The sequence below is a fragment of the Leptonychotes weddellii genome, chromosome 1, assembly GCF_054177405.1.
Source record: "Leptonychotes weddellii isolate Sample4059 chromosome 1, ASM5417740v2, whole genome shotgun sequence".
Taxonomy (NCBI): Eukaryota; Metazoa; Chordata; class Mammalia; order Carnivora; family Phocidae; genus Leptonychotes; species Leptonychotes weddellii.
In genome coordinates this window covers 44,418,599-44,438,402 of record NC_138369.1, presented here as the reverse complement: position 1 = coordinate 44,438,402, position 19,804 = coordinate 44,418,599, and the positions used below count along the sequence as shown (strand labels likewise).

At 51.0% G+C, this 19,804-nt stretch overlaps 1 long non-coding RNA gene across 2 annotated transcripts in view; it reads left to right on the top strand.

Moving 5' to 3' along the window:
- Positions 1-13,969, top strand: part of LOC145721888 (uncharacterized) — a 243,903-nt gene extending 229,934 nt beyond the window's left edge. For both annotated transcript variants that reach the window (XR_014145885.1, XR_014145883.1), the window contains one exon: positions 13,920-13,969. This is a non-coding gene — a long non-coding RNA (uncharacterized LOC145721888). The remainder of the gene's footprint in view (positions 1-13,919) is intronic.
- The last annotated feature ends 5,835 nt before the right edge of the window (positions 13,970-19,804 follow it).

Genomic DNA, 19,804 nt, shown 5'->3' with positions numbered 1-19,804 from the left:
CAACAACTGAGGCCAGAGAGCTGCTTTGGTTTACCCACGGTTACTCAGTGATGGCAAAGTGAGGGTTCTAACCCACATCTCCCTGATTCTAAGCTCCAGAGGGATTCTGACCCTACTAAGTATGAGTCAAATGAAAAGTGGCTTAAGAATCCATAGAAGGGAGTGCCTGGGTGGCACAGTCGATTAGGCGTCTACCTTCTGCTCAGGTCATGATCTCAGGGTGCTGGGATCGAGCCCCATATCGGGCTCCCTGATCGCAGGGAGCCTGCTTCTCCCTCTCCTCCCTGTTTATGCTCTCTCTCGCTATTTCTCTCTCTCTCTCTCAAATAAATAAATAAAATCTTTAGAAAAAAAGAATCCATAGAAGGAAGGAGATTTGGGGGCAGGAGGAAATTCCCAAGAGGAAATGGCCCCAGAGATTGTGGATCTAGGGACCCAGACATGGGGTAGGATGCAACAGGCAAGGAAGAGAGGACATTTCAGGTAGGGATTCCAGCCATGCGACATGTGCAGGTAGGGCTGCTGGGGCAGCTGCAATGATGGGGATAGAGGGAAGCCAAGCTATACGCACCTGCCATGGCCTTGCTTACTTTCATTTCAGGGCTCGGAGCATCGGCAGTAGGCCTGTGACTCTGCGCAACTTCAGTGAGGCTGGGGTCCCCTGGGCCTGTGTCCCCCGGGAGGTTGCATTTGCATCTGTCCCCATGCAGATGGTTGGTGAGTGCAGCTAGCAGCCCCCACCCCCACCTGCACCCCCTTCTGTCACTGGGACTAGGCTGCTCGGGGAGCGTGGTGCAGCATTATTTTTAGAAGTGGCACCATCTGTTCAAGGTGCCGGCAGATTCTGTTCATCTCTGCAGTGGCCAGGACAGCCATGCCAAGTCAGGGGAAGAGCTGCAGAGATGGCCGGCTGGGATGGTCACTAATCAGCATGCTGGCCTGCTGGATACAGGAGCCAAAGAGATTCTGCAGGCCCTCAGGGTGTGGGATTTTGGGAGCTGGGGTCTGGGGCTGCCAGTGGGGTGGCTCTGGAGCCAGAGCAGCCAACATAGAGAAAAGCTCAGCATAGAGGGGTGTCCAGTGCCCCCATGCACCCCACATGGTCCCCAGGCCTACCTCCTGGCAGATTCTGGATGCCCTACCCTGACCTTCTCCCTAACCTCCAGCTTTGTGTGGAGAATGGCCAGACAACAGGGATCCTCTGTGAGACCTAACACTGGTGTAGGAGAGAACTCGGGCTTGACCAGTATAATCCAGAACCCAAACACTTCAATGTGTCCCACTGCCTGAGGCACCACTACCCAGGGCTTCTGAGTCACTGCAGGAAGGAGTTGGGCTGTTGATTGTTAGCAGGGACTCTGACGGCAGATTTCCTGAGTTTAGATCCAACAGGTATGTGACCCTGGGCAACCTCCTTAACCTGGCATAGCCTCTGTTTGCTCACCTGTAAAATGGGATGCTGGTAACAGCTATTTCATAGGGTTTAGCTGCGGATATGCCAATTTGATGCCTGTAAGGCTGTGGCATGCTGTCTGGATGCATTCAGCATCAGCTCTCCCTACCATCTGGCTGACCAGTTTCCACTTTTCAAATGCAGCCTGCATTCTAAGATCCATTGTCCCAGTGTCTTTTCATAGTCAGACTGATTTCTCAGTAGTGGAGCCAGCATTCGTGGAGATTAGTCTTGTGCTGGGAGCTGGAGAGACCCTGTTCTCAGAGAGTTCATGGTCTAGCAAGGGAGGCAAGCTGGCAAAACCCACCCCAAGATAGGGAATAGAGAGCACGAAGGATAGAGAGTACGAAGTCAAGGAACAAACTGCAAGTGATGGGCTGGCAGAGGTAAGGGGGCTGAAATTTGAAGCAGAAGATTTGGAGAGAACTTCATGAAGAAGTTGCCATAGGGGCTGTGCCCTGAAGACGAAGGTTTGGATTAATGGAAAAGCAGGTGCAGACAAACCAGGATAGAGGGTACAGTGTTTGCAAAGGGTGGGAGGCAGGAACATGCATTATTTGTTCAGGAAATGCAAAGAGTCCACTTAGATCAGAGGTCAGGGAAGCTGGCTCCAAGCCAATCAGGCAGGATCCTGGATGCCATGGTCATAAATATGTTTTTTAAAATAGGTACCAGTAGGGACGCCTGGGTGGCTCAGTCAGTTGAGCATCTGACTCTTGATTTCAGCTCAGGTCATGATCTTGGGGTCATGAGATCAAGCCCTGAGTAGGGCCCTGGGCTCGGCGAGGGGTCTGCTTCTTAGTCTCTCCCCCCTCTCCCTTTGCCCCTCCCCCTGTTCACGCTCTCTCTCTGTAAAATAAATAAATAAATCTTTAAAAAGAATAGGCACCAGGACCCAGCAATGGTTTTTAATCCAGAGAGTGGTGTGCTCAGATCCAAGAGGCAACATCTTATGGTGGTTTTAGAGACAGACAGGTCCCAATTCTATTCCTGGTTCTGCCACTCCTTAGCTGTGTGACCTTGGGCATGATGTTATTTCACCTCTCTGAGCCTTAGTTTCCCATCTGTAAAATAGGCATAATAACGCCTACTTCCGGGGTTATTGTGGGATATATACATTCAGAGCCAGCACAACTCCTAAAATATGGAAGCAGCTCAGTAAATGAAAGTCATCACCAGCATCATTTGGGGGAGACTAAAGGAGGGGGAGTGAGAGGCCAGTTGGGAGGCTGTGGATGAGGACCTTGAACTAGGGTCAGGAACCCTGGTGGCAAGGAAGAGGAAGGAGCCTGATCCCTGACCCCACTGCTCCCTGGGTCTGGGCACCTGGTTGGTCAAGAGTCAAGGGTGACCCTGCTAGTCAATTCTGGGACCTGGGAAGGTGCTTTAGATGTCACAAGTGACTCAGGGTTCACAGAAGGATGAGAACATTAGGGGAATCTGAAGACCAGAAGGGCCTTCAGAGGATACATTTGGCAGTCAAAGAAGGTTGGTTCTAGAGCTTGGGAGAAAGGGCAGGGTAGAAATGTAGGTTTGGGAACTACTTATATTAGGATGAAAGTTGATACCAGGTAGGTGGTATTGCCCAGGGAGAGTGGTTCGTTAACAGGGTCAAGAGCAAGACCATAGGAAAAGGCTACAGTCTATAGTTGGCCCAAAACAGAGAAGTCATGCAGACCCCTAGGCAGAATTGGTCACAGAAGCCATAGGAGTTTGGGAAGAATGGGTGAGGGCCATCAGCATGGCAAGGGTTTGAAGACTGAAAAGGGCACTGGAGTTGGCTTGTAGGAGTTGTCCCCAGAAGCCACCTAACAGGAAGTAGCATTTGGAAGGGCAGAGACAGAAACCAGGAGTGATTTTGAGCCGGAGGCTGGGCCACAAGACGAGGGCAGGATTCTGGAACCCAGAACTGGGGCAATGTTGGCTACAAGAGGAAGAGAGCTGAAAGAGGGGCTGACATGAGAACCCCAAAGTGCTAGGGCAGTGTGACTCCACCACCAGCCTAACTCATTTTTGCAGGCTTAGGGCTAGGGATCTGTGCCCTGAAGTGATGCCAACCCAGGTGGCCCTGTTCAGGGGTCCCCAAGCTCCACCCAGAGAAGCCTTTATCAGAAGAGGAAGGAGGGGAAACCTTGGCCATGGGGGAGGCAGCTCCTTCTCTCAACTGCTCCTCTGGCTTCCTGGCCTTTTGATCCACCTCCTTCAGTTCTGAGGCCAAGTCAGTGATCTCTAGCTCTCTACCAGGGAGACTCCAAGGGAGATAACCTGGGCTGAGGCAAGGAAGCCAGTGAGTGCACAGTCACCAAACCGGAGCAGCTCTGCTCCAGCCTAGAAGACTGGCCACAGTAGTGAGACATAGAATCTTAAAAACACCCCCCACACACACACCCACACATATACCAGTCCCTGCCGGTGCCTACATCATTCTGACTCCCCTCCTCCTTTGAATCCAGAAGTCCTTCTTTCTGATTTTTTCACCCCTCTTCATTAGTTCTGTCTCCTGGCCTCGCATTCTCAGGCCATATAGAATGACTTTCTTCTTAGCTTTAGTTTCCTTATTCTCTGATCTGGACCCCAAAGGACTCACGCAACTATTCAGTAATCTCCCAACTTAGACTCATCCCCTGGCATGTCTGTGGATGAATACCATGCTCTGCAGAAGAAAAAAATTTAACAAAGTCAGACTGAGATGCCACCACTTAAATATGGTCCCAGAAGGAACCAGAGGTGGAAGACTGCACAATGCAAATGAATGGCTCACTAATGCTAAGATTTCTGCCATCAGTGGCAGATGGCACTGATGAGCCAAGGTGGGTCTTCTGCATGTGCACATAAATGGCCCCCGAGTGGCCCTTTGCACAGTATCATTTTATTGGCTCAGGCCTGTCTCAGGACACCCCATTGCCTGAGAACCTGGCTTTACGCATCAGCACCAAATCACTGGAGTCACCTCCCCATGCCTGCTCACAGAACTCATGGAAAAAACCCTATGCCCTCCCCACTCCACCCACACCCAGAACCTCAAGCTCCCCAATCCCACACTCTATTGGTCAGCACTACAGTCCTGGATAGCTCCTAGGGGCACGTAGAGCCCTTTGCTCTTTGTCAGCACCACAACACATGGACAGCTCCTTGTCACGTGGTCCTTAAAGCCCACCCCAAATCCGCAGTCAGCACCATTGCCTTAGGGACAGCTCCCAGTGGAGCCAGTTCTTCAGTGCCTGCCTCTTTGTCCATCCCTGGGGTGGGGGGGGGAGGGGCTGTCAGTCAGCACCATGACCACATAGACAGCACTCATGCCCGGCCTCTGCTGGTCAGCCTGCTGGAGAGAGGGGGCCTGGGGTTCTCAGGTTTCCTGACCTCAGCCACTCAATCTCTCCGCAGCACCCACCTCTGTCCATCCATCAGCACTTCATCCCCAGAGACAGCTCCCTGGGCCCCATTGCTCCACAGTCAGAGGTAAAGCCTGAACACTCACCAACCAGCCAGTGATCTGTTGTGTGTGGCCAGAGCACTGAACAAGCAAAACCCTGTGCTTCACTATAGGAAGCCAGAGAAAAGGGCAGGAGCCTGGTCTGATGGAGAGAGGGGTGTTAGTGAGGGGGACATGCTCAAGAGTGTCAGTGTATATATGTTTGAGATCTCGCTCTGCCACCCCCTACCCAAGGACCTTACACCAATAACTGTAGTCTCTTTTTCTGTTTTCTCCTCTGTAAAATGCCAGTGCCAGCGTATGAAGGACTAAATGAGATAACAAACGTTAAGTGCATAGAACAGTGCTTGGCATGTAGTAGGTATGATCTAAGTGTTGCTGTTATTATGATTTTTTTTTTTTTTTGTCCTTCAGGCCTCTGCTTGTAATGCATGGGAACAGAGCAGGGGGTGGGAGGGAAGGAGGCAGATAAAAACAGGAGAGGACAGTGTCACTATAGCCAGTTAGGATCTAGAGAGTGGAAGCAGTCAGGGCTGCAAAAAGGGCCTTAAGGAGTTCAATGTATCTGTCAGGGGAGCTGTGCAGGGTGACAGATGAGGCTGGGGAGGTGGCCAAAGCATTTGGCTGAACCCAGAGAACACTATCCAAAGCAGCTGATCTATCCAAGGCAGAGCTTCCATCCCCAACCTTCTCACTGCATGTCCCCTCTTGCAGCCCAAATCTCACCTAACGCTTTTCTGCTTTATCTAGGCTTTCTTGCTTCCATCTGCTAGTGACTTTCCTGTTTTAGCTTCATCAGAAAACTCTCACAGGTTTTTTTTAAAGGGAAGAATTCTAGGGGTGCCTGGGTGGCTCAAGGTCCTGGGATCAAGCCCTGCATCAGGCTCCCTGCTCAGCAGGAAGCCTGCTTCTCCCTCTCCCACTCCCCCTGCTTGTGTTCCCTCTCTTGCTGTGTCTCTCTCTGTCAAATAAATAAATAAAATCTCTTAAAAAAATAAAGGGAAGAATTCTAAACAAGGAGCACTTAAAGGATACAAATCTTGAAAGGCAGACACTGCTGTGTAGAGGCCCAAGGTGGGGCAGGAGATGTCAGAGGTAGCAGATGAATTTGATCAGCTTGTGACTCCCCGGTTCCAGGGAATTTCTCTTTCCTTTTGTCTCCACCCAAGCAGGACTTGGCATATAACTGGGTGGCGCTAAATTGGCCCTTTGAGACTGAGCATCTGTCCAACCTACCCACTTACTTTATAGAAAAGGAAACTGGGGCACAAGGGAAAAAGCACTGGTCCAAGGCCATACTGTGAATTGGTAAAAGGCAATGGGACACAGAGAAAAAAACAGAGGCTTTGGACTTGAACAGGCAAATTTCAACTATGCCAGATCCTATCCAGATAGCCTTGGCTATCTCTAGCATCTCTGAGCCCCAGCTTCTCACCTGTAAGGTAGGGACAGTGACACCACACAGCCCATGGAAGCTTTTGCTAGCAGTCACTGTTAATAGTGATGGTCAAGCCAAGATTAGAACCCAGAAGATCTGGCAAGTGCCATTTGGGTTACATCATCCCAAAATCTGAAGCAAAAGTTGTAGGAATCGTTCGACTCAGCCTGCAGATTCTGATCATGGGGTTACTGGGGCTCTTTGTGGCAGAGTGAGCAGATCTAAAATGGCAGGAAGGGGGGGGTCTGAGCACCTCCTTTGCTCTCCTCAGAACCCCAGTGCCCAGGACAGGGCCTGAGATGCACCTCCTCAGGTTTATTGGGTGGGTAGAAGGATGGACAGATGGAAGGTTGGAGAGATAGATAGACAGATGGGTGGACAGCTGAAGAATGGATGGCTGGATGGATAGATGGATGGAAGGGTGGTTGGGTGGGAGGGTGGATGAGTGAGTACATGAGGAGCCTATATGACCAGAAATGGGGTTTTTCCATCTACCATTGACAGCTCCTCTGGAGAACAGGGGATAGTGCAGGGAGTTGACCCTGGTGGGCAGCTAAGAGCTGAACTGACCCTCCCTCAGGCCAGACAGGAGGGTGAGAAGCTATGCAAGAAACCCTAGATCCCTAACTGCCCACCCCCTGGCCCTGATTCTGTCATCTGAGCCTTCAAGGCTGATGCGTAGCTGTTTCTGTGGGATATTTTTTTTTTCTTCAGATTTTCCTTTTCTGGTTAACAGGATAGGAGTTTTCTAAAAATAGCACTAAATTCGCTTCTGAGGTATTCATTTTCAATTCCCTTCCTTTTTCTTCATTCTCTCTCCCCAACTGTGAAATTCCAAGCTGAAATTGTCATTGTCAACTTTGAAGTATACCCCTGAGTGCATGCACACACACACACATACCATGGGGCTTGCACACTGACAGACAGACATGGATACAGACATCTCTGCCTCACACTCACAGACATACACTCATGCTGATTTACTCCAGTAGACCTGTACAGCAAGCCATGTCCTTCAGAGTCACTTACACCAAGCACACATCTTCTGACACATCACAGGGACCCCCTAACACACACACACACACGCACATAAAATCACTTCCGGGCCCAACCCAACACCGCCATTTTCACATTCCTTCTGACTCAGGTGTGCCCCCAGACTACGTACTGGCTGTGCTGAATGTCCACCGTAACACACTCACGCTGACCCTGCATACTCACACTGACATGCACACCCACACCCCCATAGTCACTCCAGATCGATCAGGCTCTCTCCTTCTCATATACATGCACACACATAAAGGACATTCCCTCTCCCAGAGGGACTATGACTCTCCAGGTGAGGCTGAAGGAAAAGCAGTTGTTCCTCTGCCCCCAGCTGCCTGGCTGAGTTCTCCCATTTCCCTGGATCAGCACCAAGGAGGAGGGTTCCCATCACCAGGGCAGGGAGGCCCTACCAAAAGGCCAGAATTTACATCCAGGAGAGGAAAGAAAAGCTCCTGCCCCAAGGGAGCTAGCTAGTTGGGACCAGAGCAGAGGGGCGGCTGACTGCCTTATATGTTGTGCCACACAAGCTAGGACACTCCCCAGCCTTCAGAGTAGTGGCATTGTGACTATGGTACAGTTGGTCTGAGTTCTGAGCTAAGGACAGCAGTGTGGGGGACAACATGGGTGAGCAGAGGACAGAGGCAGGGAGTAAGTGAAGAGCACTGTAAGAACAGTTACCATTTACCAAGTTCTTCCTCTGTGCCAGGAAGTGGGCTAAGCTCTATCTTGATTCGTCCTCACAAAACCCTAGGAAGTAGGCTGTCCGGTTGACTCTGTTCAGGGAGGAGGAAATTGAGGCACAGGGAGGCATTAGGAGCCTTGCCCAAGCCACAAAACTATCAAATGGTGGCACCAGGCATCACCCAAGATCTCCAAATGGGACCTGTGTCCTTCACATCTGTCACTGGTACTACTGACAAGTCAGAGGAAAAGGGAACTTTAAAAATACATATTAAGGTGGCATTTAAATTCAGCACATCTTAAAACAGAAGGGTTCTGCATCCGAAAGTTATTTTTAGCACATATTTCATTTGTAGTTGTCCCAGCTCCCATCCTTCAGTTGGGATTGAAAAAGCTGTTGGTTTAGGGTTTTGGTGGGTTTTTTTTAATCCTTCCTTCAAAAGATAGATTCCTTCTTTGTTAAATTAACTCCAAAAAAACATTGCTCCTTCCTCTGCCAGCATCCCTCCTGGCAAAGACTTTTTATTAAGGCGTCCCTAACCTATTCTTGAGTCATTGAAATGTAACAATACAGTCATTTAAATGCTAATAAGATGAAACCAAAATGCATAAATCTAATATTATCAGAACCTTCTCCTGGATTCTGAAGGGCTTGCCGCATCACAGCCTAAAAGGACCCCAGAGACCACGTCCAATTCCTTCACTTTCCACATGGGGAAACTGAGGCCCAGGAAGAAAAGGAGCTTCATCAAGGTCACGCAGCTGGAGCTTGGAAAACAGAGAGGGGCTTTTCAGTGGGCTCTGACCCCAATTGACTGTGTGACCCCTGATATGTTGCTCAACCTCTCTGGACCCTGGCTATACACCCTGCACGGGCCGATGTCTCAGTTAGCTCAGGCTGCTTTAACAGAATACCATAGAACAGAGTGGCTTAAATGACAGAAATTTGTTTCTCACATGTCTGGAGGCTGGGAAATCCAAGACTGAGGTACTGGCAGATTCAGTTCCTAATGAGAGCCCTCTTCCTGACTTACAGATGGCTATCTTCTTGCTGTGTCCTCGCATGGCTGAGAAAGATGATTTCTCTCCTGTCTCCTCCGAAGAGCACTAATCCCCTTCAGGAGGGCTCCACCCTCATGACCTAAGCCCTTCCCAAAGGCCCCCTCCTAATACCGTCACACTGAGGATGAGGGCTTCTACCTATGAAATTGAGGGGACACATTCAGTCCCTACCAGCCTGTGTGCCCACTGTTTCGGGCAGAGGTGACTGTGCCAAGTTGAATGCTGGCTGCAAACAAATCTCATCACAACCATGAGAGAGGCGCACTTGCTAGTAACGGGGTGGGAGGGGGGCCAGGCAGAGGTACAGAAGCCAATGTTCTAGAGTGTCCGTTCCAGGCCCGGAGCCTCACCCAGAGCCCTCACACAGGGTATCCCTGAGTCCTCACCACAACCTGTAAGACAGGTAGATCCACTCCACTTTGCAGACGAGGCCCAGTGAGCCTAGGTGACTTCTCCAAGGTCACACAGCTCATTGAATCTCTCAGCTATAGAGTGGTGGCTCATGTGGTATTTGAGTGAGGCAGCAAGAAAATCAGAGTCTGGTGGGCTTTGGCTAAGGAGACGGCTGCCTGCTCCAGCTTTAGCCTCACACCCATGTCTCATTATACCAAAGAGAAACTGGGGAGTGGAGAGTGGGGGTGTATCTCAAAGAAAAAAAATATAACTACTGATTCTGATATCTTTCCAGACCCCAACAAACCTGTAACATCGATGGAATAAGAATCACTACTCCATTTGATAGATGGGGAAACTAAGGTTCAAGGACTTATCTAAACTCATACCTCCCAGGGACAGATGACGCAAGGGCTGATCCATCCATTCACCAAGCACTTATCGAGTGCTTTCTGAGTGTCAGGCCCCATAGGTACAAAATAGACATGGCTACTGCCCACACAGAGCTCTCTGGCTCCTGAGGAAGAGAGACATGAAGTGGGTCCAAGCAATAAAGTATGAAGTGCAGGATGATACCAGAGGCTTCCAGAGTTGGGAGCATTTACACAGTCCTGGGTGGTCAGGGAAGGCTTCCAAGGAAAGCACACTGCTGAGCAGGACAGGCCATTGTCAGGGTGGGGAAGGTGCAGGTAGTAGAGAGCGCTCTGTGACAGATATGGGGCAACCACGGAGTTTTCAGTCCATAGTTGTGAATTCTGTACAAGCTAGGAGGTCTTCAGTTCTGCCTGCCAGAAGATCATTTGTGTGGCATCCTACAGATGCTTCTGTGTCAGTGGATTCATACTCTCAAATCAAGCAAATCCCACAGCCAGGTCAAGTACCAAAGTGAGCTCTGCAAGTTAGGACCAACCAAGATGCCCAGAACAGGGGTGGTCTCATGCATGCAGGTCTCATGCATGCATGGGAGGCAGGAGCAGGGGACGAGGGGGTGGGGGAAGGGCCGCATCAGAAGAGGTAGCTGTGATGGGAAATCTCAAAGAAGGAAGTTTTGTTTTGTTTTGTTTTGTTTGTTTTGTTTTCAAAAAAGGAAGTTAAAGATTAATCACCTACAGAGGCAGACTTCTGAATTTTAACTAATTTTGTTATCCCAGAATTGCATCCCTCCATACATACAGGTCCCTTCCTGCACCTTTTACTATGCCCTTTCGTAACAGACAGTTGCATATTTGAGTTTATTTTCTGTTCATCCTTTGGCTTAAGTCCTGCTTAACCTACATGGGAAAGAAATATTCCCTACTCATACTGAGAGGAAAAATATGTCCTGATACCCTGGGCCAGATCAGATCTTCCTACTCTGGACAGCTATAGCAACTGTCACTTCCCATCATGGTAAACTCATTCATGTTATAGAAGTCACTCATTCAGTTGTCCCTCCTCCCCACCGTCAGCTTCTGGAGGGCAGGAGCAGGAACAATGTCTGGATCGTCCAGTGCCTAGCACAGAGTAGGTGCCCAAAACACAATTACTGAATGGATGATTGGATGGATGGATGGATGGATGGATGAATGGATGGATGGATGGATGGATGAATGGGTAGATGGGTAGATAGATGGTTGAAGATCATTGTTCATCTTAACACCATAGTTAAAATCTCCAGTAGCCCATTAACTCATGCCTACTATTGTCATCGTAAATGTAATTACTCCTAACAATTCTCATAACTCGTGCTGCCAGAGATGTAATTATCAGTGCCTGTAACACATGCCGCAGGTAACAGGGGGACAGATCAAAAACAGCACCTCGGGTTTAGAAAATCCCTTGTGGTTTGCAAAGCACTTTCGTTCACATATGGCAGTTCATTTACCCATCCTAAGAACCCCATGAGAGAGATTCACAAGGGAAGGCAGCAAAGTGTCCTGATTAAGGGTGTGGTTCTGGATTCAGACTGCCTGAGTTCAAATCCCAGCTCTGGCACTCACTAGCTATGTGACCTTGGGATGTTGCTTCACATCTCTTGGCCTCAGCTTCCTCATGTTGTTATATGGGAATAACTAGACTACCTATCTCATAAAGTGCTTATATGGATTGGTAATAATCACAATAATTACTGAGTGCTTACCATGTGCTTGGTTCGGTTCTAAATATTTTACATGAAATAACTCATTTAAGCCTCATAATACCTATGAAGTAGATACTGTTATTCCCTCTGCCTTTTTTATAAGATGAAACTAAAACTGGTTTGCTTCCCATTCTACTGGTAGATGGAGGGGCTAGAATTTGAACCCAGGGACTGTAGTTTCTAGAGCCCCTGCAGTTAACCTTTATGACATCTCTACACAGGCATCCTTGGTCCCTGCCTCACTTGCTTCTCATAGGGATGCACTGCTGGGGTCAAAACTCATTGGTTCTGGGGGTGGTACATGCTCAGATTGCCAAGGACCATGCATGTTCCTACAGGACTGGGGTGGGACCCCCAAGCACACTCTTTCTCTGGTGTCTTGTGTCTCTGCTTGCAGCATCAGGACCACTCTATAAGATACTTGTTGCTCCCAGTGTAAGAATAAGGCCTCCTACTGCATCCTTGAGTAAAGGTGCCCTCCTGTAAGTCATGAAAGGTTTCTCCTGTGGCTCCAGAAGCTGCTGACCCATGGCTGGGAAGCCCCATAACCCAGGTGGAAACACAGTGAATTTGAACATGGTTTATAATTATTTCCCAATAAATTGGGAGGTAGCAAAGGGACAGGGGACAGTGATTATTATTTTACAGATGAGGAAACAAAGCCTTGGAAAAATGAAGGGAGGGGCTTGCCCAGGGTCCTAGAGCCAGGATTTGGGAGGACTTGGATTTGAACCCAGGTTGCTCTGACTCAAGAGCCTATCTTGTTCACTGCCATTAGGCACGGTTCACCCACCAGCCTCTGCTCTTCAGAGAGTAAGGAGGGAGCACCCCCTAGGGGAAGGGGGGAAAGCACCAGGCTGAGAGTCCAGAGACCAGCCCACCTCTGGATTCCCTCCACTCTAGCTAGCTCTGTGTGGCTCAGGACAAGTTCCTTTCCCTCTCTGAGCTTCTGGTTCCTTACTAGGAAAATGAAATTGACTCTAAAATGCCTCCAGCACTTTTTTGCAAGAGGAAAGGTTGGTGAAGCAAAGAGATGGGGCAGGGGACAAGGGGAAGGAGTTGGGGCTGGGTCGGGGGCTCAATCCCATCTTCCTCCCCTTACCCCTTCCCCCTTACTGTCCCAGACCTAGGATGGCCAGCTGTCTATGCCTCCTGGGTGGGGCCAGTCCCCATGCCAGGCCCAGCCAAGCTCAGCAGAGGCCCTTTGTCACCCAACGCTTGCCGGGGACCTTGGCCACCGGTGTTGGGTGTCGGGGTGGATTGGATTCTCTCCTGGCAGCCCTGCAGATGCCACACTTCTGCAAGGGCGGCTGGGCCAGCAGGCAGGGAAAAGCCGCTGCTCTCTTCTCCTCCTCCTGGGCTCCCTGAGGGATGTCCTAGCTGCTATCTGTGGTGCTGAACTGTGGGGGCCCCCAGGTGAGGGCTCTATGGACCCCAGCTCATGCTGGGGGCCAAGCGGGGGGAGGGGGGTTGCTCAGTGATGTCCCGGTGAATATGCATGAGCTGATTCCTCTGGCCAGGCCAAGGGCCTTGGTTCCTGTGGTTGGAGACTGCGGGTGAGGGTATGCAGCTTTCTCCCATTCCCATGCCTGTGAAACTAGAGTGGGGACCACAGCAGATGTAGGTGGCATGGATGGAGGAAGCATATATGCTGGGGAGGCTGGGGCTATTACTTACAGGGTGGGGTTGTGCTCCAGATTGTGAGAGCCCAGTGTGCGTGTAAACAAGACTGTGAGCACAGGTATTTTTGAGGAGAGGGGGTGGGAATGTGAAGATGTATTCCTAGAAGTGTGGCTACGTGGGGTTGTATTTACGGCAGGAAGGGGGCTGTCCACCAGGGTGTGTGTGAAGTGGGACTCATGTATTAGTGTGTGTGTATGGCGGTGGGATTGCCTAAAAGTAGGCAGGTTGGGTGTTGCGGAGCACCCTAAGTTGTGTATGTCAGAGGGTGTGTGTACACCAGGGCGCATGTCATGAAGTCCGTGTGTTAAATAGCACAATGGACAATTAGGGGGTTAGGGTGTGTTTTGGGGGTACACCAGGCTGTGCCTCAGGGGTGGCATATTATAGAATGCCCAGGTGGGCTCCAGTATATTTAGATTTACAGTGTGAGCTGGTGTGTTATGGGGTATTGTAGGAAACACCTGTGTTAGGGTATGTGTATATGTAGGGGGTGTTATTTGGGGTGGTCTGTGTGGTGTACAAGCAAATGCAGCCTGGGCCCTCCCGAGCCTCTGTCCCATGAGTCCTCCAGTGCCTGACCCTTGTCACCACTCTGTGCTTGCCCCCACAGGAGCCACCGCCCCTGACCATGTAGATACCAGCTCCAGGGAGCAGCATGGGCCCCACTGAATGGAGACTCCTGGGTCTACAGCCCTGAGCCCCTCCGGCCCCTGGACGTTGCCCCGTGCCCAGGGACACCCCTTGGAGCTCACCACCGCAGTCGCCAGCCCACCTCGGCCGCCCCCACCCCCTGGGACCCAAAGTCGGCCACCAGGAGTCACAGTCATCCAGTGAGGTTGTGCTAAGGACAGCCACGTGGAGCCATCGCCCAGCAGCCTCTGGTCCAGTGCTGACTCTCGGGCCCACCCCGAGCAGGGACTAGAGCAAACATGGGTGACATGACCAACAGCGATTTTTACTCCAAAAACCAAAGAAATGAGTCAAGCCATGGGGGCGAGTTCGGGTGCACAATGGAGGAGCTCCGCTCCCTCATGGAGCTACGGGGCACCGAGGCTGTGGTCAAGATCAAGGAGACTTATGGGGACACTGAAGCCATCTGCCGGCGCCTCAAAACCTCACCTGTCGAAGGTAGGTGTGGAAGATTTGAACACAGTGCTTGGATTTGGGATCCAGCCACCCAGCCCCTGGCCTCCCTTCCCCAGGCCCCAGGAACCCCCTCATCTGGGCTTAAGCATGGGACCACAACATTGCATTCAAATCCACATGCATTCAAATCCAGCTCCACAACCCATGTCACTGGCCTGGGTTGTGTCCAACTGTCCCAAATCCAAACTCTGATGGTGGCTCCCTAGGTCTCTGGGGCAGCCATAGGCCATGGAACTGCTGGAAGACAGGGCAGGCAGGAAGATGGGCCATTCGGGAAAGGTGACAGATGCCTGTGTGTGTCTTGCCCTGGAGATGGGTGTGGGGCTTTCTTGTAATTGCCAAAATGAGCAGACCTAGCATCTCAGGAGAGAGAAGGTTTCAGTTTCTGGGGGCTTGGCTGAAGGGGACCAAAGCCAGGTTATCTGCTGTTGGGCAGAAGGAAGAGAAACCAGCCCAGCTTGAGCACCAGAGTGTAGAGTTTGGGTCCCCATCCCCACGGTTACTTTCCCCTTGCCATTAGGGAGAAGAGTTCCCTGCATAAACCCCAAAGGTGTGGGTGTGAGGCTCTTCCCTGGCACTCCCTCAGTCTTACAGCTTTGTGCAAAGAGGCTGTGCTGAGCCTCAGTTTCTTCCTGTGGAAAAGGGAACCAACGGCTACCTCATAGTGCCTACTAGAAGCCTGAGCATACGGTAGGTGCTCAGTAAGTGGCAGCCATTCTTATTCTACTTATTCTAAGCAATGGATGACAATCTCTCCCCCAAGTACAGATCACAGCTAGGAGACAGCATCCGAATTCTTATCCCCATATGACAGATGAGAAATCCAAGGCCAAAAGTCCTTCCCATCCTGTCTCCTGACTCCGGTCCCCATGCCCTGGGCACTGCTGGGCACCAACTCTCAATGCATTTCCTGCAGAGGCTGCCTGGGAAGGGACTCTAGCCACTCAGCTAGGCAGAAGTTTAGAAACACCTTCCTTTCTTGGTGATGTTTGGTTTTGTTTGGGGAGTAGAGTGGGAATAGAGGAAACATCCTTTCCTGATTTTGTGATTCTAACTCGGAGCTTGAGAATGGCCACACATGCCCTGAGATGGGAGCAAGCTCTGCCCGGGGGCTCCTGGGCCTCTTGCAAACACCAGTCTGTGGCAGAATGGCTCATGCTCACCTCTGCCATCAGGTTGGCACACCTGGCCTGCTAGGAGGAAGGGTCGCCCCAGGAGTCTTTTTCTTTTCAATGGGACCAGGAGATTCTCTTGAGTCAGGAAGTCTTAAGTGTCTCTCGGTCTCAGGCCCTGCAGAGAACCTGCTAGAAGTTGTGGTCCTTTTTCCCAGAAAAAAAACCACCGCATACTACAGATGTGGCTCACACTGTCAGCACATTCGCAGAGCCTCTCGAAGCCAGGCCATGGACCTTGGCATATGGACCGTGGTGTGGAGAAACCCGCCTCTCCTCCCCACCCCCCTGACAGGCTCTTGGACTCTGGGAAACTGAGCGGCCCATGGCCAAACTCCAGCTCTGTGCAGAGCCATCACCATTTGGTTCACTGTGTCCCCCACTGCGTCCTGCTGGAAAAGCATGGGCACACCAAAGGGCAGGAATCCTGTCTTGCTCCTCCCGTACATCTAGTGCCCAGTCTGGTACCTGGCACAGAAGAGGGTGGATAGCTGCCCAGTAAAGCCCTGAGATGTGGCCACTGAGTCCCCAGCCCATGGGGAGCAGCTGAGCAGCCAAAACAGCCCATAATCTAGCCCAGGTATAGCATGGACCCCAGAGCTCAGAGGAGAGGTGAGGTGGGTAGGCAGGGAAGGTCAGGGAAGGCTTCCTGGAGAAGGAGGTACTTGAACTTGGCTATGGAGGAAAGAGAAGGAAAAGCATGTAGCATGGCATAGAGCAGCATTTTTTAGATGGAATTCCACAGAATGCCAGGGCACTGCAAAAAGGTAGGCATTATGTGGAAAATAAAGGAGACTCGGCTTTATCATCTTTACAGTGGAAGGAATCATGACAGCTCTGAATATCGCTCAGCCACCTGTCAGCCATGTGTGCTGGGGGCTTTTGGTTTGACCTCCCTGGGCCTTGGTTTCCTAATTTCTCATGAGGACCAAGTGAGATCTCTGATGGGAAAGATCTCTGAGAATGGGGAGAAAGCCCGTAGCAGGATTACCCAGAGTCCCTGCTGTCTTGGTTCCTAGAAGGATCTCCCAGGTGCAGTAGAGGTTTGGGGAGAGGCAGAAGAGCATAATGCTACAGACCTCAGACTTGGACGACCTGGGTTCAAATCCCAGCCCTGCCATTTACCAGCTGTGGGATTCTGGGCAAGGTATCAACTCCTCTGTGCCTCGGTTTCCTCATTTATAAATTGGGACAATAACAGTAACTGTCTCATAGGGTGGTGAGGACACGGTGAAGTAGCTTAGAACAATGCCTGGCCCATGGATAGTGCCATGTGTTAGGATTCAGGCCCAGAGACTAAACACCTCCATTTTCCCATCAGTAAAATAGGTTGTGAACGTTGAATGAGATTAGACCAAGTGCCCAGTCTCTAAGTCTCAATAAATGTCAGCTCTTGTTGCTATTGTTTTCATTATGGTTATCATAACTCTGGAAGAAGCAGTCGCATTCTCTGGAAAGGGTGGAATCTGACCCTTCTGGAATGCTGGCCAATGTCTGTGAATGGTACACTTTTTACCAGGCTGTGCTATGTTCTTATCACACATGTTCCTAGAAGCAGGTGTTGCTACCCCATTTCACAGATGAGAAGCATGACGGCTCAAGGTCACCACCACTGTCCACATCAGAGCAGACTTTGAACACAGCTGCCTTGGACACCGTCCCGAGATGTGTTCGTGTGCTTGAGCCAAGCATGTGCACCTGGGAACAGTCCTCTAAAGATGCCTTCTGTCCAACGAGGGCCTGAGTAGGTTGGGGCCACCAAGGAACTTTTCTTTATTCCCTCTGGTGTTCAGCATTCATGCCCCATTTGGCCCTCTTCTGACTTCGAGAAATGCTTGGTCCTCCAGCCCTAGCCCCCAGCTGAAAAGCCACATGGTCTGGGGCTGTACCAGCTGCAGACGGAGACTCAGGTTGGCCATTCCCAACACCCTGTGCCCCTTGTCTGCTGACGTGAGCAAGGAGCCAGCCTCTGAGTCACACTACAGGAAACTGCTCTGGGCCATGCATAAATTAGCCTTCCGCTTCACATTCAGCTAATTTTAGGCAAAAAGATCTCTGCAAGTGATAGAGGTGGGTTGACACCATGAGAAATCCACTCTCACCTGGGGCACCACCTGCTGCTGGCCAGGGGCTCAGCTCCCAAGGCCTGGCAGTGTGGAACTTTCCCCCGAAGGCCTGACTCTGGTGACAACTGGGGGGTAAACCTGGCTCCCTGTGAGGCCAGGGGTGGCCTCCGTCTCTGATCTGAGCTCCATTCCTTCCCTCCTCCCCTGTCGGTTCCATTCCACTCCAGCAGTGCCCTCCCCTCCTTGCCCTCCACTGCTTCCTTTCCTTCCACACCCTTCCAACATAGGACAGTAGAGCCCAAGACCCAGGTTTAAATCCTGCCAGGCTTACTCTTCAAGGGACATTTACTCTTCAAGGGACACATGAAAGAATTCAGTTAATTTCTCCAAGCCTCAGTTGCCTTATCTGTGAAATGGGAGTAATAACACTACCTACCTCACAGGTTGTTGTGAATATTAGATAATCCACATTAAGGGCTTAGTATGATATATGACATACCCTAGACACTGCTGAAATGATGTTCATTATCATTGTTATTATTATAGCCAAATATTTCTTATAAAAAACAACATGCATCAGCTCTATCCCCATGAAAGAAATAGGTAATTAAATAAGATGGTACCAGGGCACCTCAGTGGTGTGGTTGGTTGGGCATCTGACTTGGTTTCAGCTCAGGTCTGATCTCGGGGCCCTAAGATCAAGCCCCACATCCAGCTCTGTGCTTGGTGATCTGGTGGGGCGAGTCTGCTTGAGTTTCTCTCTCTCCCTCTCCCTCAACCCCTCCCCCCGAGCACTCTCTCGCTCTCATTCTCTAAAATAAATAAATAAATCTAATAAATAAATAAATAAGATGGTACCAAACAAAGAGTTAATATGCTACCAGAGAAGGCTTCCCAGAGTAGGCTGCTTTGCGATTAGTCTCGAAAAATGGGTGATAGGTATTAGGGTGGCCTGTGAGGCCCCAGAGGCAGGAGCTGTTTGTCATTCTCCACTGTGTCCCCCGCACCTGGTACAATGCCTGGGCGCTCAAACAAATATTCACAGAAAGAAGGGAGAAGACTGAGAGGTAGGGGATGCCTCTACCCCCCCTTGTGTGGGATGGAAGGCTGCAGAAGGGGGACAGGACATGGGACAGCTTGTGTCACCCATGGAACAATTGGCTTCAATTCCCCAAGCTCCGAGAGGCACTGCCCTGAGCCACTTGGCATGCACACCCCTTGTCCTTCACTTCCAGCCCCCCGCACCTCAGGCTGTCAGAAGGGGCGGCTCAGACAGGTCCCGCTGAGTGCTCCCTGCATTGTGCATCTCCTGGTGGGGGAGAGAGGGGAACAAAGAAGGGGGGCAGCAGCAGGGGTGGGGTGGGAACTGGATACTGGAGTGTTGTGAAATGGAACCTCCAGTTAATTTTGTATGAATCCTATGGCCCGCCCAGGTGGAGGCGAGAGTGGGGCTGAGGGAGGACAGCAGAGTGGATCACGGGGACAGTGCCTCACGTTGCATAAACACGATGTTAAACCAGAATGCCCCTCGGACCCGGCAGGGCCCATGTCGTCATCCACAAAGCCGCCACCAGCTGGGCACGGGGGAGGGTGTGAAGGCAGCGTGTGTTTTAAGTGTCTCTGGGCCCCAGGCCCAGGCTGTGGGGGTCGTCTGTCTGTCATTGTGATGCTCTGTTTCTCCATGTGCTCCATCTCCCCAAGCATCACCGGGGCCCAGAGAGGTTGATGGGGAAATCGAGGCAGCCACAGATTCAGCAGCGTCCCAGGCAGGGTGAGGTTGGGAACCGCTCAGACACTGGGTCCACGTGGGGAATTCACAGCCTGGCCAGAGAGGCTCAAGAAGGCCTCTCACCGGGGTCTTCTGGTGAAGTGATCATGCTCCATCTTCGAACCCAGGAGTTTCAGGTGTCAGGTCTGGAGGAGAAAAGTTCATTGAAATACGTAAGAGGCTGAGGAGATGTAGCTGCCTTCTCAGAGACATGCGGGGTTGCTGGAGGGGAAGGCATGTAGGCTGGAGAGGTGTTGTGGCGTCGCCTCTGTCACCAAGCAGGCTCCTGACCTCAGGCACACTCTCAGGACCTATAGTCTCCTCTGTGAAATGGGAATGGTCT